Source organism: Tenrec ecaudatus, chromosome 2 (assembly GCF_050624435.1).
Source record: "Tenrec ecaudatus isolate mTenEca1 chromosome 2, mTenEca1.hap1, whole genome shotgun sequence".
In the NCBI taxonomy this organism is placed as follows: domain Eukaryota; kingdom Metazoa; phylum Chordata; class Mammalia; order Afrosoricida; family Tenrecidae; genus Tenrec; species Tenrec ecaudatus.
The window spans coordinates 114,520,335-114,534,314 of NC_134531.1; the positions used below are offsets into that span (position 1 = coordinate 114,520,335).

At 40.6% G+C, this 13,980-nt stretch overlaps 1 pseudogene; it reads right to left on the reverse strand.

Annotated features, from left to right (window-relative positions):
- Positions 1–4,954: 4,954 nt before the first annotated feature.
- LOC142440075 (cyclin-dependent kinase 9 pseudogene) lies at positions 4,955–8,518 on the reverse strand (annotated as a pseudogene).
- Between the last annotated feature and the right edge of the window lie 5,462 nt (positions 8,519–13,980).

Sequence of the window (13,980 nt, forward strand, 5' to 3'; positions counted from 1 at the left end):
CGCCTTATGAGATGTATTCCCGAGTCACTCAATTAGTGCTCAATTGTCAGCATCATCAGACGAATCATAAACCGTACAGGAAATGGATGTGCATTCAGTGGAATAAACATCTTTGCTTTTTGTTAGATTTCACTTGTTAAAATAGTCTTTCTTTTTTAAAAATGAGAGTATTTTTGAAGGAGAAGATTGTTTTTCTAAATCTTTTATTTTAAATTCCAATCTGCAAAGATATTAGAATGTCAGATTATCTGACAGGGTAAGATGGGTTCTCTTCTTGTGGTTTTCCGTTCTTTCCAAATTATATAATTAAATCGATTTATTTTTCCAAATATTTAATTTCCAAGCAACAATTATATCTGTAAAAAATATATAACACTTTGAGAATATAAAAAATGAAGATAACTCATTAGTGACTTGATATTCAAACTTCACTGGTGCTGTCCCTTTAAGGACTCCAGGAATAAATAGCATTTTCGGTTAAAAACTGCTGAGGACACAGATATCTGTGTGCTCAGTTTCATTTAAAAGCCAGATGTCCAGGAATTGGCTATGGCTAATTATCAATTTTACCCAGATGGAGTGTTTTCTTTTTTTCTGTCATTAGTTGGAAAGCTAGGCACAGCAGCATCTCACCTGCTGACTTCTTTACATTCAGTCACTTTCGTTGGAAAGCAAAGGAATAGGCAGACCTTAGCAGAAGGGGCAGTTTATTGCACCACAAACGAAAAGTTGGTGCAAAAACAAGAGATAGAAGAAAAAGAAAATAAATATGTGTACTTGATTACAAGATGAAAAATGTTCAGGCCTGCTGTCTGACCGATTCTAATCCTGTCAAAAATGGAATTTTCATGTCTGCCTTTCTATATCGTTTTTTTCTGTTGCTGTATAAACAATCACCCTGAGGTTTATCATCTTAAAAGAAGAAATGTTATTTCACAGTTGCTATGGGTCAGGAATTTGAGAGTGGTTTAACAGCTGGCTCAGGTTCAAGATCTCTCATGAAACTATCAACCCAATCTGGTATCATCTGAAGGAGTGGATGGAAAAGAATCTACTTCCAAACTTACCATATGGTAGCTGACAGGATTTAGTTCTTTATGGACTAACTTCCGTTCCTGCCTGGTTTGGGGGGAGGGGTCTCCCTCATTTTCCATGTCATGTGAGCCTCTCCAGAGGGCTGCTCACAGCGCAGCAGCTGGTTTCCCTCAGTCTGAGAGAGAGCACACACACATTTGTTTCCTCTCTCGCGTTGTCAAATAGACAGTGCCTCAAAAACATTCTTTCATATATTTTGTTCAGTGTTTTTCTGGATGAAATCATGAGGGTGTATTGGTACTTATTACCCATTATGGCCTCGAAGTGGAAGTAATAATCCTATCATAGTTCTCTGCTAGACACAAATTAAGTTAAATTTATTTTGGTTTTGGTGACCATATGGCAATGTGTTTAAAAATATTATTGAAAATCCTTATCAATTGACACAATAGAAGCATTTGATAAAACCCAACCCCTATTCATGATAAAATGTGGATCAACTTCCTGGCCAATAAGTATGTATAAGAAGGCATTAATCCTCCTCAACTGAGTCCACACGAAAGAAGCACATCCGCCTGCGTGGTCTAAGATTGTAAATAATAAAGTTCAAATCCAAAGGGTAGATGATATTAAAACTTAAAATTTGACACGTGGTTTGCAGAAGATTGTAGATGACCGTGGAGCCCCAAGTCCATTTGCAGGGTCCCCACGTGGATTAAGACTCTAGTGAGTCTCTTCTGACCACAGTCCACGAGTGGGAACAGCCTTGCTCACAGAGAGAATTGTCAAGGCAATGATGGCAGATATAGTCAGCTTAAAGTGTAACCCCTTATATTTGATCTCCCTTTTAACCCATTTTAAAGTTGTTTCAATTTTTAATACTTTCTGCTTTCTTTTGATTGAGGTTTTTGTTTTGTCACTGTTGTTGGTTTTTATTTATTTATCTTTGTTCCTTGGGGGCGGGGCCTGGAATGATTTCTGTATATGAAACCCAGGAGCATGGCAGGAGATGATGAAGGGAAATGGGCAGCTATCAACTATGAGTGTGAAAAAGATATTCTGAACTTTGATGATGATTACACAGCTCTTCTTAATATGATTTAACTATTAAATTGTATGAAGTTAATTACATGCCAATAAATCAATTTTTTAAAAGGCATATGTGTTAGTATGGATAGACTAGAGAAACAAATCCAGAGAGACTCATATGTGTATAGGAAAGAGCTTTATCTACAAGAGCAATTGTATATTCAGAAAGCATTCCAGCCCACTCCAGATCAAGTCCATAAGTCTGATATTAGTCCATATGTCTGATATTAATCTATAAAGTCCTCTTCAGACTCACAAAACACATGCAATGATGCCTAATTCAGGAAGTCTTGTGGGTCCAGTGGTGTAAGCATCACAGCACTGGCAGTGGTTTCCATGTGGCTTCTCCATGTCCAGGACTCTGGCTTCATCAAGGCAGATCCATGTGACTTCTTGTCAGGGATGTCTTGCGGGGAGTGAGCAGAGAGAGAGAGTGTGTGTCTCCCACCTCCAAGGAGGAAATACAGGAGTTCCCAGAATTCTCGGGAGAAGGCCATCCCCACACAGAAGCCTCATTGGCTATAAAATGATTGACAGGCTAGACTCCACCCCTTCACTCTTAATCCTCAAATTGACACCAGAGTATGTAATAATTCCCACAGCATATATTCCATCACTTCCATAGTGTATAACTCTTCTTATATATTGTTATGTTTTATTTGCTAATATCTTATTGGTGCTTTTTCATCTACATTCACAAGACGTGTCTAAAATTTTATTTTTTTGTACTTTTTCTGGTTTTTATATCATAATATTATATTTAAAACCACTGCCACTGAATCTGTCAATTCATAGCAATCCTATAGGGTCGCTATGAGTCGGCAGAATTCAATGGCACTGAGTTTGGTTTGGTTTACAGGACAGAGTAGAACTGCTTCTGTAGGTTCCTAAGGGTGTAGACCTTTACAGGAGTCAAAAGTCCGTCTTTCTCGGAGCCACTAATGGTTTCAGACTGCAGACTTTGACGTTAGCAAACCAACGTGTACCCCACACACCACCAGGTTCTATAGATTTCATGAAATCTTCTATTTTCTGGAAATTTGTATAAATTCTTTAAATGTTTTGTAGAATTCTTGACTAAAGTCATCTCTGCCTACAGACTACTTTTTCAAGAATATCTCCAGAATATTATGGATTCCATTTTAATGACAATTTTATTTCTTCTTATTTGAGAATTGTCCGTTTGCGCTTTTTAAGGAATTCTTTCACTTCTCAGTTGTTGAATTTATGGGTATAGGTGTGCATGGTTTTCCCTTAGTATTCGCTCTATGATACCTCCTTTTCCTTTTGACATTGATGATGTGTACTGTCGCTCTTTTCTTAGACTGGCTATGGGTATCAACTAGTTTTTTGGACCATTGATTTTCTATATTTGCTTCAATTTCATAGGCTTGTCCGCTTATCTATATTATTTCCTTCTACTTCCTTTGGTTTGTCCTTTCAGTTTCTTTTTTATTATTATTAATTGCGATTTAGTACATATATCATATCATTCCATAGTTCAGTCACGTCAAGTAGAATTGTACAATTGGTACCACAATCACTTTCCAGACATTGTTTTTCTACATGGACTCCTTGATATTGTCTCCCTTTTACTCCCCCGCCACCACTGCCCCCCTCCCCCTCGAAACCCTATCCTGAGTTTCATATACCGAAAAAAGAAAAGCATATAACACAACTTCAAGAGGGTGGCCTCCAATGACATAATACCTCTGAAATAAACCATAATATGAACAAATAAAAACCAAACCAAAAATACATAAAATTTCCCTTTCAGTTTCTTAGGGTAGGATCTTAAATTGAGACCTTTCTTATTTTTTTTGGTAAAAAATTAATAAGATTAATTTTCCACTCTACTGTTTTAACTGCATCCCACAATTTGGATATGTTGTATTTGTATTTTAATTTGTAATCACTTATGGATTTTTTGAGACTTTCATTGACCTGGAGTAGTGGATTATGTATTGCACTATCATTAACCTGAAGGTCAGTAGTCCGAATCCACCACTTACACGTCAAGAGAAAGATGTGGCTTTCTAGTCCTGGAAAGATTTACAGTCTTGGAAACCCACAGGGGAAGTTCTACTCTGCCCTATAGAGTCAAACTGGGTCGGAATCTACATGATGGTGATGAGGAGTTTTCGTATTTAATTGCTGCCATTTAGTTGCGGGTTTCTAGACCAATTCCATTATGATCACAGAGCAGATTCTGCATGCTTTTAATTCTTTTAAATGAGTTAAAAATTATGGCTTATATACTGAAGAGAGGGTGCATCTTACTGTTGTTGGTGGGGGTTTCTACAAATGTTGTTATCCTATCTGATTACGCTTTTCTGATTCTTTGATGATTTTCTGTCTGGTAGTTCTATCAGCTACTGAGGGAGAACTTTATTTATTTATTTAAACAATTTATTAGGGGCTCATACAGCTCTTATCACAGTCCATACATATACATACATCAATTGTATAAAGCACATCTGTACATTCTTTGCCCTAATCATTTTCTTACTTTTTTTTTAAATAACAGCCAACTTTTCATTGTAACTGACCAAATTCTGTCTAGAAATGTCTCCAAGTGAACAAAGCAACTGAACAGAAGAAACATGATACAAAGTCTTCTACTGAAGAAACCAAGAGCTTTCACCAACCCCATGCTTCTGAGGATCAGGCCAAGAACTGCCCACTCCCGAGGCGGGTTCTGTTCCCTGTACAAGTTTCTCATCCCAAGACCAGCAGTGGGATGGGCCAAGGACTGCCCTCTCCTCCCATTCTGGGAATTTTTAGAAAGCCGTTGGTGGGGTGAGACCTCCCTCCCACCACTTATCTTGTCCTAAGGGAAATGGAGGCCCCAAGGGGCCATCCAGAAAGTCAGGAGAGTGGAGGGAGGCAGCCCCAGGGCCCGCGACCAAACTTTGTCCTGTCTGCTCAGCCGGGTGTGCGAGAGAAACCCTCCGCAGGGCAAGTCACACAGCGCAAGTCCCCACGCAAGCCCGGCCCTCAAAAGACACGCTCGGCACGTCCGGTTGGTGGTGGCTGGGTTGCGGCTCTGGTTGGTGGTCTGCTGGGTGATTTGGCTGCCCTTCCGGCGTGGCGGCGCCAGGTACTCGAACATGGACGTCAGGTGCGTGGACAGCATGCTCTCCAGGTCTGAGGGCATGGGGTCGGACCAGAAGAAGTCGTGGTTGGGAGCGTCGTTGCTGTCGATGCGCTGCGTGGGGTCCAGCACCAGCAGCTTGTCGATGAGGTCCTGCGCGTAGGGGTCGCGCACGTAGGCCTTCAGACTGTCTTTCACCTTTCGCTCCTGGCCCTTGGGCAGGTCCACCTTCTCAAACAGCTCGTACTTGTCCACATTGGGCCACACCTCAGGGGTGATGGAGCCACAGAGCTGACTGATGAGGGCAAGCTGGTGCTGCTCGGTGTTGCCCTGCATGATGGGGTTGCGGGTCCACATCTCTGCCATGATGCACCCAGCACCCCACAGATCGACGGGGACGGCGTAGTCTCGCTCCCCAAGCAACAGCTCCGGGGGGCCTGTACCAGAGCGCCACCACACGGTGGGTATTGCGGTTGGGCTGGCTATTTTTAGCCAAACTGAAGGCCCGGGCCAGCCCAAAGTCAGCCGGCTTCAGGCCCCCATCACGGGTGATGAGCACGTTGGCTGCCTTCATGTCCCTGAGCAGGATCTTGTTCCTGTGGATGTAGTGCAGGCCATTGAGCAGCATCTGCATGACCTTCTTGATCTCCGACAGTGTGAGCTTGACTGAGACATTACTCAACAGCCCAGCAAGGTCATGCTCGCAGAAATCAAACACCAGGTATATACTGCCCTTGCAGCGGTTATAGGGGGATGCTTTGGTTCAGCAGATCTCAATCAAGTTGACCACATTCTCATGTTTTAGAAGCTGGAGGGTCTTGATTTCCCGTAAGGCAGTGATGGGAAATCCCTCTTTCTCTTTTTCCATCAGCACCTTCTTCAGAGCCACCTGCTTGCCCGTCTTGCGGTGCTTAGCCTTAAAGACTTCCCCAAAGGTGCCTTGGCCGATCTTGGCGAGCTTCTCATATTTGGTCAACTCATCACAAAAGGGACATTCCACTGAGTCGTACTGTTTTGCCAGGGCCGCATCCAGCGCAGCTACGCCTCCGCCTCCGCCACCGCCAGCCGCCGCTGTTCCTGCTCTGGGTGCCGCTGCCGTGCTCCAGGGAGAACATTAAAGTCTCCTATAACCATATTTTATGAGATATGAAATATGGGTATAGGGGTATTGTGTTTGTTTAAAAATAATTATCACAAAGATTTTAATACACATTTAGTCACAGATGAATTTTTTACATAACAAGAATATAAATCACACAAATTATAAAATTTAGAATAATGAAACAGAATCCACAAGCATCACAAAATACAGAAAAGTAGTATATTTATGACTTTACTACCAGATATACTTCTATAATGTTTTTCATATATAAAATATATATATATTCTAAGTACTCTTTAATTTACTTTCCCTGTTATATTTCACTTTATCTTATTTTTATCGATTGAATAAAAAGGTAACTCAGTTTGTTTTCGAGCTTAAATTATAAATATCCTATTTTCAGAAGGCTATGGATGACAATGGAAGCTCAAATAACATTTGTACAGTCTTCAAGTGAATTTTAGGGATCCACTGAATTGTTTCTAACCATTAACCAGGGATGTGAACAGTCTTGCCCTCAGACAGCATGTTTTGGAAAATAGATTACCTCTGCTCCCCTTAACCAAAGAAAAGTGATCCAACAGAATGTTCAAAGTATAGAGCAATATCACTGATATCACATGCCAGTAAAATTTTGCTTAAGATCATCCAAAAATGGTTGCAGCAGTATATTGACAAGGAGCTGCCAGAGGTTCAGGTCAGATTCAGAAGAGGATATTAAACAAGAGATATCATTGCTTATGTCAGATCTTGACTGAAAGCAGAGAATGCCAGAAATATGTTTACTTGGGGCTTTTTGTGGGGGGGGGGCTTTTTTGTTTTGTTTTGTTTTACTATGCCAAGGTATTCAACTGTCTAGACCATAACTGTCTGGATAACCTTGAGGGGAAAAGGGAACTCCAGAATACTTCATTGTGTTCATGATGAACACGCACACCAGTCAGGAGGCACTTCTGAGACCAGAACAAAGGAATACTGCATGTTTTAAAATCAAGAAAGGTATATGGCAGCTTTGTAACTTTTCACCATACTTATTCAGTCTGTATGCTGAACAAATTATAAGAAACCTGGCTTATATGTAAAAGGATGTGGCATCAGAATCTGAGGATACCATGTTAACAACCTGTGATATGCAAATAACACGTAACTTTGCTTGCTGAAGTGAGGAAAATTTGAAGCATTTGCTGATGGAAATCAAGGATTGCAGTCATCAATATGGATTAAAACTCAATGTAAAGAACCAGAATCCTCACAACTGGGCCAAACATCATGATAACATCATGATAAATGGAGAAAAGTTGAAGTTGTCAAGGATTTTGTCTTGCTTGGCTCCACAGTCAATGGAAGCAGCAGTCAAGAGATCAATACAAAGGACGTATTGCATTGGGTAATTCTGCTGCACAAGACCTCTTCAGGGTACTGAAAAGAAAGGATATTACTTTAAGGACTTAGGCATGCCTGACCCAAATCATGGTATTTTCAATTGCCTCATATGTATGTGAAAGTGGGTCATTGAATAATGAACATCAAAGAAAAATTGATAAATTTGAAATGGGATGCTAAAGAAGAATTTGTCATAGACTGCTAAAAGGACAAACCAATCTGTCCTGGAAGAGATATGGCCAGAGTGCTCCTTAGAGACAAGGATGACAAGATTTCATCTTACATACTTTGGGCATGTTGTCAGGAGAGACCAGTCCCTGGAGAAGGACATCACATTAGGTAGGATAGAGGGGCAGAGAAGGAGAGGAGATAGAGTGACATAGACACTCAAGGAGATGGAGTGACATTGTAGCAGCAGCAATAGGCTCAAGATGTGAGGATGGTGCAGAACTGGGCAGTGTTTCACTCTTGTGCATAAGATCAGTAGGGGTCAGCTGACACGGTGGCATCTAACACCAAGAGCAACAACCCTTTGAGTGATAATCCAGGGAGTGACAATCTCCGTCAGAGGTTTGCCTAGGTGTGTAGTTGATGGAGATCACCAAATTAGAGGTCGCCTAGTCACGTGTCATTCCTTGCTCAGAAGGCTTCGGACCAATCTTGAAAGCTCTTCTGTCTTAAATAATGACACGTCTCAATCATAGTTCCATTCCTGTTTCTGTAGTCCTACCTGTAACTTGCTGTATTGACCTGCCACCAATGATAACTTTGTGACAGTTTACTTTATACTTCATCTTCTTTTTAAGTGGCCCCATGGCTATGAACCTTTGGATGCCTTTGTAGCCTTGTGGCTAATGATGTACCTCATCTGGATGATACATCTTTGTCTTGTCTTTGTCTTACTTAAGATTAATTATTCTCCTTAAACGCTATTTGAGATTAGGATTCTCTTTGTTACCTTGAATCAAGCCTTTCTGTTAGCATGGTTAACCCCGTCTAAAAATAGATTACTAGTGCGGAATAAAGTTTGATAAGCTGCTATTAGTAATGGTGGCTTTTAATTGTTAAAGATTATACTTTTAATACAAGTATATAGGACAAGTTCATATTGCAATACAACTTCTGGCTTGGCCCCTTCTTTTTACAATACCAGGAGAGTGACACAAGAGGCTGTAGGAATAGGCCTAGAAGCTACTCCTCCACTTGGATGACTAGCAATCCAGTACTATATACGAAACCACATAACTAACCTCCCAATAAATCTAATGAACTGGAATCCCCAACTAATTTTCTTTCTAAATAAATCCCCCAAATGACTGCAGCTAATACCACCCAATACATGGAGAACTGTAACTGAGTAGAAGTCAGTTTTTAAAAGGATGTACTTAACCAATTTCAATGTAAATGTATTGCTTTTGCAGGTTTTAAAACAACTTATGATCATGTGAACACATTGTTAATGTATTCTTGAGGGCCTTAGAAATGACCTATACAAGAGTCCTTCATTAGGTTCACCAGAAATCTAAATGTGCTACTAATATTTTAGTTGAATATCCAGAGAAAAGGGAAATAAACACCTTTCCCCCTTCCCTTCCACCTTAAAACAGAACTTGAATGTCTTTTTTAAAAATCCAAAATGTTATTATGCATATTTCCTAGCATATACAAGAGTAAGGAAAATTGTATTATGAAGAATCATGGTTCTCATCGTTTCAGCTTCTAAAGTGATCGCATTTTGCTGCTCTTGATTTTCAGGTGTTCCCAGTTAGGGTCCTATGGGGATGCATTAAGCATGGTGTCTGCCTTTTTTAATGAACCCGGACTCAATGACGTGGGAGAGCCCTGGTGGGACAGGAGGCTGTGCACTAGGCTGCTAACACGAAGTCAGCAGTTGCTTCCCAGGAAAAAGATGAGCTGTTCTGCTCCCATAAAAATGTATCGCCTCAGAAACCCAAAGGGTAGTTCTACTCTGTCCGATAAGTACACCATGAGTCAGAATTGATTCACTAGCAGTGAGTTTGGGGTTTTTTGAGTATATGAAGAAGAGCATGGCATTTGGACTGAAGTAAAACTCGTTAACAACTTGCAATGTGCAGACGACACAACCTTGCTTGCTAAAGTGAAGAGGAATTAGATGCAAATTGTTTGTGGTAATTATGTTACAATTCTTCTTTTCAGGGTGTATGTATTTAAATTTTAAATCACCCCACCACCATTAACATATTATAAACTCTATGCCTCCTGAACAAAAACTCTTTCCCGTCACCCCTGGTAGCCAGCGGTCAGTTTTTTTCTCCATGTGTAACTCACACATCATACGCTCCCATAGTTAAGTTGTTTTTAAAGGAGTTGTGCATACATCATCACAATTAGTTCTAGTGCTCCCCCCTCCTGCATTCACTATTTGCTCCTTAATTCCTCTCACCCTTCCCCCGACCCCCTCTTGTCCCCAGTAAACCATTACATCACTTACTGTCTCTATGCACCCAGCTTCACAAACTGGGAAACCTAACAGAAACAAACAAACAAAAAAAACCTCAGAACAAACAAAAAGGAGACAAAAATAAACAATAGTAACATAGATAAAAATAATGAGTAAGAAAGAAAAGACCGTCAGCGATATTTAAAAAGCCAGAGAAGACAGTTCTGTCACGGAACAAGTGAGAAATACTTAAACCTAGAACAAATTAGGGTTGGGTCAAGAGAGAAGTCAAGTATCATACTATATCTTGCACACTCAAGTTTACAATAATCTCTGTCTCATATAAAGCTGCTCAACTACCTTGCCTGTGGCCAGAGGAGACCTGCCAGAGGCTTAATCTTACTGGATGCTCTGCAGATGGACTGGGGGCTCCCACTGTCCTCCATAGTTTTCTATCAATGTGGTGTTCGCAACTTAAGCTCTGATACTTCTCTCTTCATCATATTTGGATGTTATTATTGTCATCTTTGAATCACACAGGCTGATGTGATTCTTCGATGCAGACTTTTTTGACACTTGGGTGGCTGTTTGCTTGTTTGTTTGTTTTTTAATAGAAGCCTTTAAGACCCCAGACACTATTCCAATTGATAGCCAGGCACCATCTGCTTTTTTCACCACATTTTGCTGTAGCTCCCATATCTTCAGTGATCTCTTCATGAAGGCAAATATGGAGCAGGGCTATGTTATAAGAACTAACTGTTCTAAGATTGGGGAGCCCACACTCCATCTGCTTGTCCACAGGCTGGAAAGGACTCTGGTTTGCTTTAGCAGTCATATTATGACAAAAACAAAAACTAACAAGAACACCAACAAACAAAAACCAAAGCATAGGAAAAACATTGTCAATCATTCCCTTAGAGTATAAGACTATTGCACTAATAACATCAATAATTTATCAATGGCATAGAATTTAAGGTAGTGTTGATATGAGGAGTTTATGGACGTATAGTCCAACTGGGAGCTACAATCCATGAGTTGTTACTTTGTATTGATTGAATTCTTAAATTATTTACTTCTGTTTACATGGAGCATGGGTTTGGTGCCAGGGGAAAATTTACTGTAACATTCCTTATAAGAGCAGATCATTGTCGATCAGATTAATACCTGTCATATTAATGCAAGGGGAGCATTGAGATAGTAAATATATGGTGGTTTGGGACCACCCTTTCGTTGGCCGTGCACTAACCGAGGTCTCAAAACTGCCATTTCCAGTCTTGGGGTGTCCATTCCTCTGCTTTCTCTCCCATCAGGGAATTTCAGTCCAAAGTCCAGCAGTAGGGGTAGTTTGAGGTACAACCCAGTTCATACATTCAGACTTCCACATGTGTCCCTCTGGTGTGGCCCTTGGGGGCTGTCTTGTTTCCTGTAAGGTCAAGGTCTGAGGTCATTATAGTGCTTAGTCCTTGGTTGGTTCATCGAGGGCTGGGTAGAAAATTATTCAAAGTGTTTACCTAGGAACATAGAACCAGGGTTTTCTCCTCTTATTTCCCTACAATTACCCATTTGCCCTCCATATCCACTAGTAGAAATGTAAAAGCCCCCTCTGAAATGTAGCTGCTCCCCATAACTTGATTTTTTGAGTAAGGTTCATTCCTGTGGAAGGCCTCTCGATTGGTTACAACCTGTGTCACTGTTATATGGCATCCAGTAGATGGTCTTCTCCCTTCTTCCTCTTCTTAAAGAAGTGACCCCAGTCACTGTGAGGGCCCCTCTTTCAAGGTGGCTCTTATGAAGTGTACATAAGGGGATAATGTGTGGTTTATGGCCAGTAGGCAGACTTTCTACCCTTTCGTTTGAGAATTGGTTTCTAGGATTTAATTATTGTTTTTCCTTATAGTAAAAAACTCATCACATTTTTGTCCTTTGATTGACTAATTTTACTCAGCATAATGGTTTCCAGGTCCTTCCATGTCATGTGATGTTTCATAGTTTCTATCACTCTTTTTAAGGGTTGTATAATATTCCATCGTGTGTACACACCATAGTTGCTTCATCCATTCTTCCACTGTTGGGAATTTAGGCTGCTTACAGTTTCTTGCTGTTGTGATCGCATAACTCTTCTTAATGTGATTGCATGATTAAGTTGTATGATGTGGGAAGTAAATACCAATAAAACTATTTATTTTAAAAAGAGGAATTAAAGCATTTACTGATAAATAACAAAGATTACATCTTTCAGTATGGATTATACTTCAACATAACAAAAACAAAAATCTTCACAATTGGACAACTAAGCAACATCATGCTAAATAGAGAATATATTGATGTTGTCAAGGATTTCATTTCACTTATACTCACAATGAACACAGTTGGAAGCAGGAGTCAGGAGACCAAATGGCATATTGCACTGATGGTACTTTGAGGAGTAAGGTGCATGTGATCCATGGTATTTTCAATCACCTCATATGCATGCGGATGCTGGACAAAGAAATGATGCCTTTGACTTATGGTTGGTGAAGATATTAAAACTATCACAGGCTGACAGAAAAACAAACAGAATTGTCTCTAAAGTATCACTAGAATACTCCTTACTTAGTCTCAAGTAGTTTGGATATATTATTAGAAGAAATCAGTCCCTGGAGAAGGGAGGGATCATGTTTGATAAAGCAGAGGATTGGCCCAAATGAGAAAGACCATTGGAGACACCAAGGTCAGTTAGCATAACATAGTCCATTAAAGACCATGTTCTATACCCCACTTTGGTGAGTAGTGACTGGGACCTTAAAAGTTCATGAGGTGCAACTATTTGTCTCTCCCTATCTGGAGGAACAAAGAGTAATGAAAACTGAAGGCATATGGAAACAATTAGTCCAAGGCCTGATCACACAAACATCCGTCTCTGTGATCCCGAGACCAGAAGGATTAGATGATGCCTGGCTACGACTGCCAACTATTCTAAAAAGGATCACATTGGAGGATACTGAGTAAAGCGATTTAAAGATGTGGAACGGCACTCAAAATCATAAAGATGACCAAGGTTACTGGTCACATAGAGACTAGTGGAACCCACCAGACTGTGGCCCGTTGAGACTGCAAATGAACTCCCCTCCATGGCTCAGTTTTCAGCAAAACAATAGGCAGGTCTATTCAACCCAAACTCACTACCTTTAAGCCGATAGCTCATAACAACCCTTTAGGACACTGAAGAACTGTCTTTCTGGGGTTTCCAGGCCTGTAAATCTTTACAGGAGTAGAAAGCTTCATCTTTCTCCCTAAGAGTAGCTGGTGGTTTTAAACTGCCGACCTTGCAGTTATCAGTCCAACACATAACCCACTACACCATCAGGGCTCTGAAGGGAAGGTCGATAAAGGGCACACAAGAGAGGTACAATACATAAATAAAATAAAAGTCCTACAAACTCACTGCCATTGAGTCACTTCTGACCCCGTGGCTAGCAGCCCAGATGTAACTGACGATGCCACCAGGGCTCCTTAGGGTGGCACCCACATCTTAGAATAATCCACAGGTTAAGATCAAAGGGGCAGCATTTACCCAGAGGATAAAGCTCCAGAGGGTTAGGAAAGAAGGACCAATGCAAACAGGAAACAGGGACGTAGTTGGACCTGGCAATAAATGAGATGATCCAAAATGTGCCTGTCAAATGGAAAGCTAATCTACTCTGTAAAATCTTCAAAAAATTCCCAACAAGAAAGTTAAATTTAAAAAGGGGGGCAGGGGGCAAGAGCCTCAATGAGGTGGATTGACACGGTGGCTGGAACAATGAGTTGAAACATAGCAACCATTATGAAGATAGTAGAGGGTTTGGTTCTGTTGTGCATTAGTTTAAGTTCAAG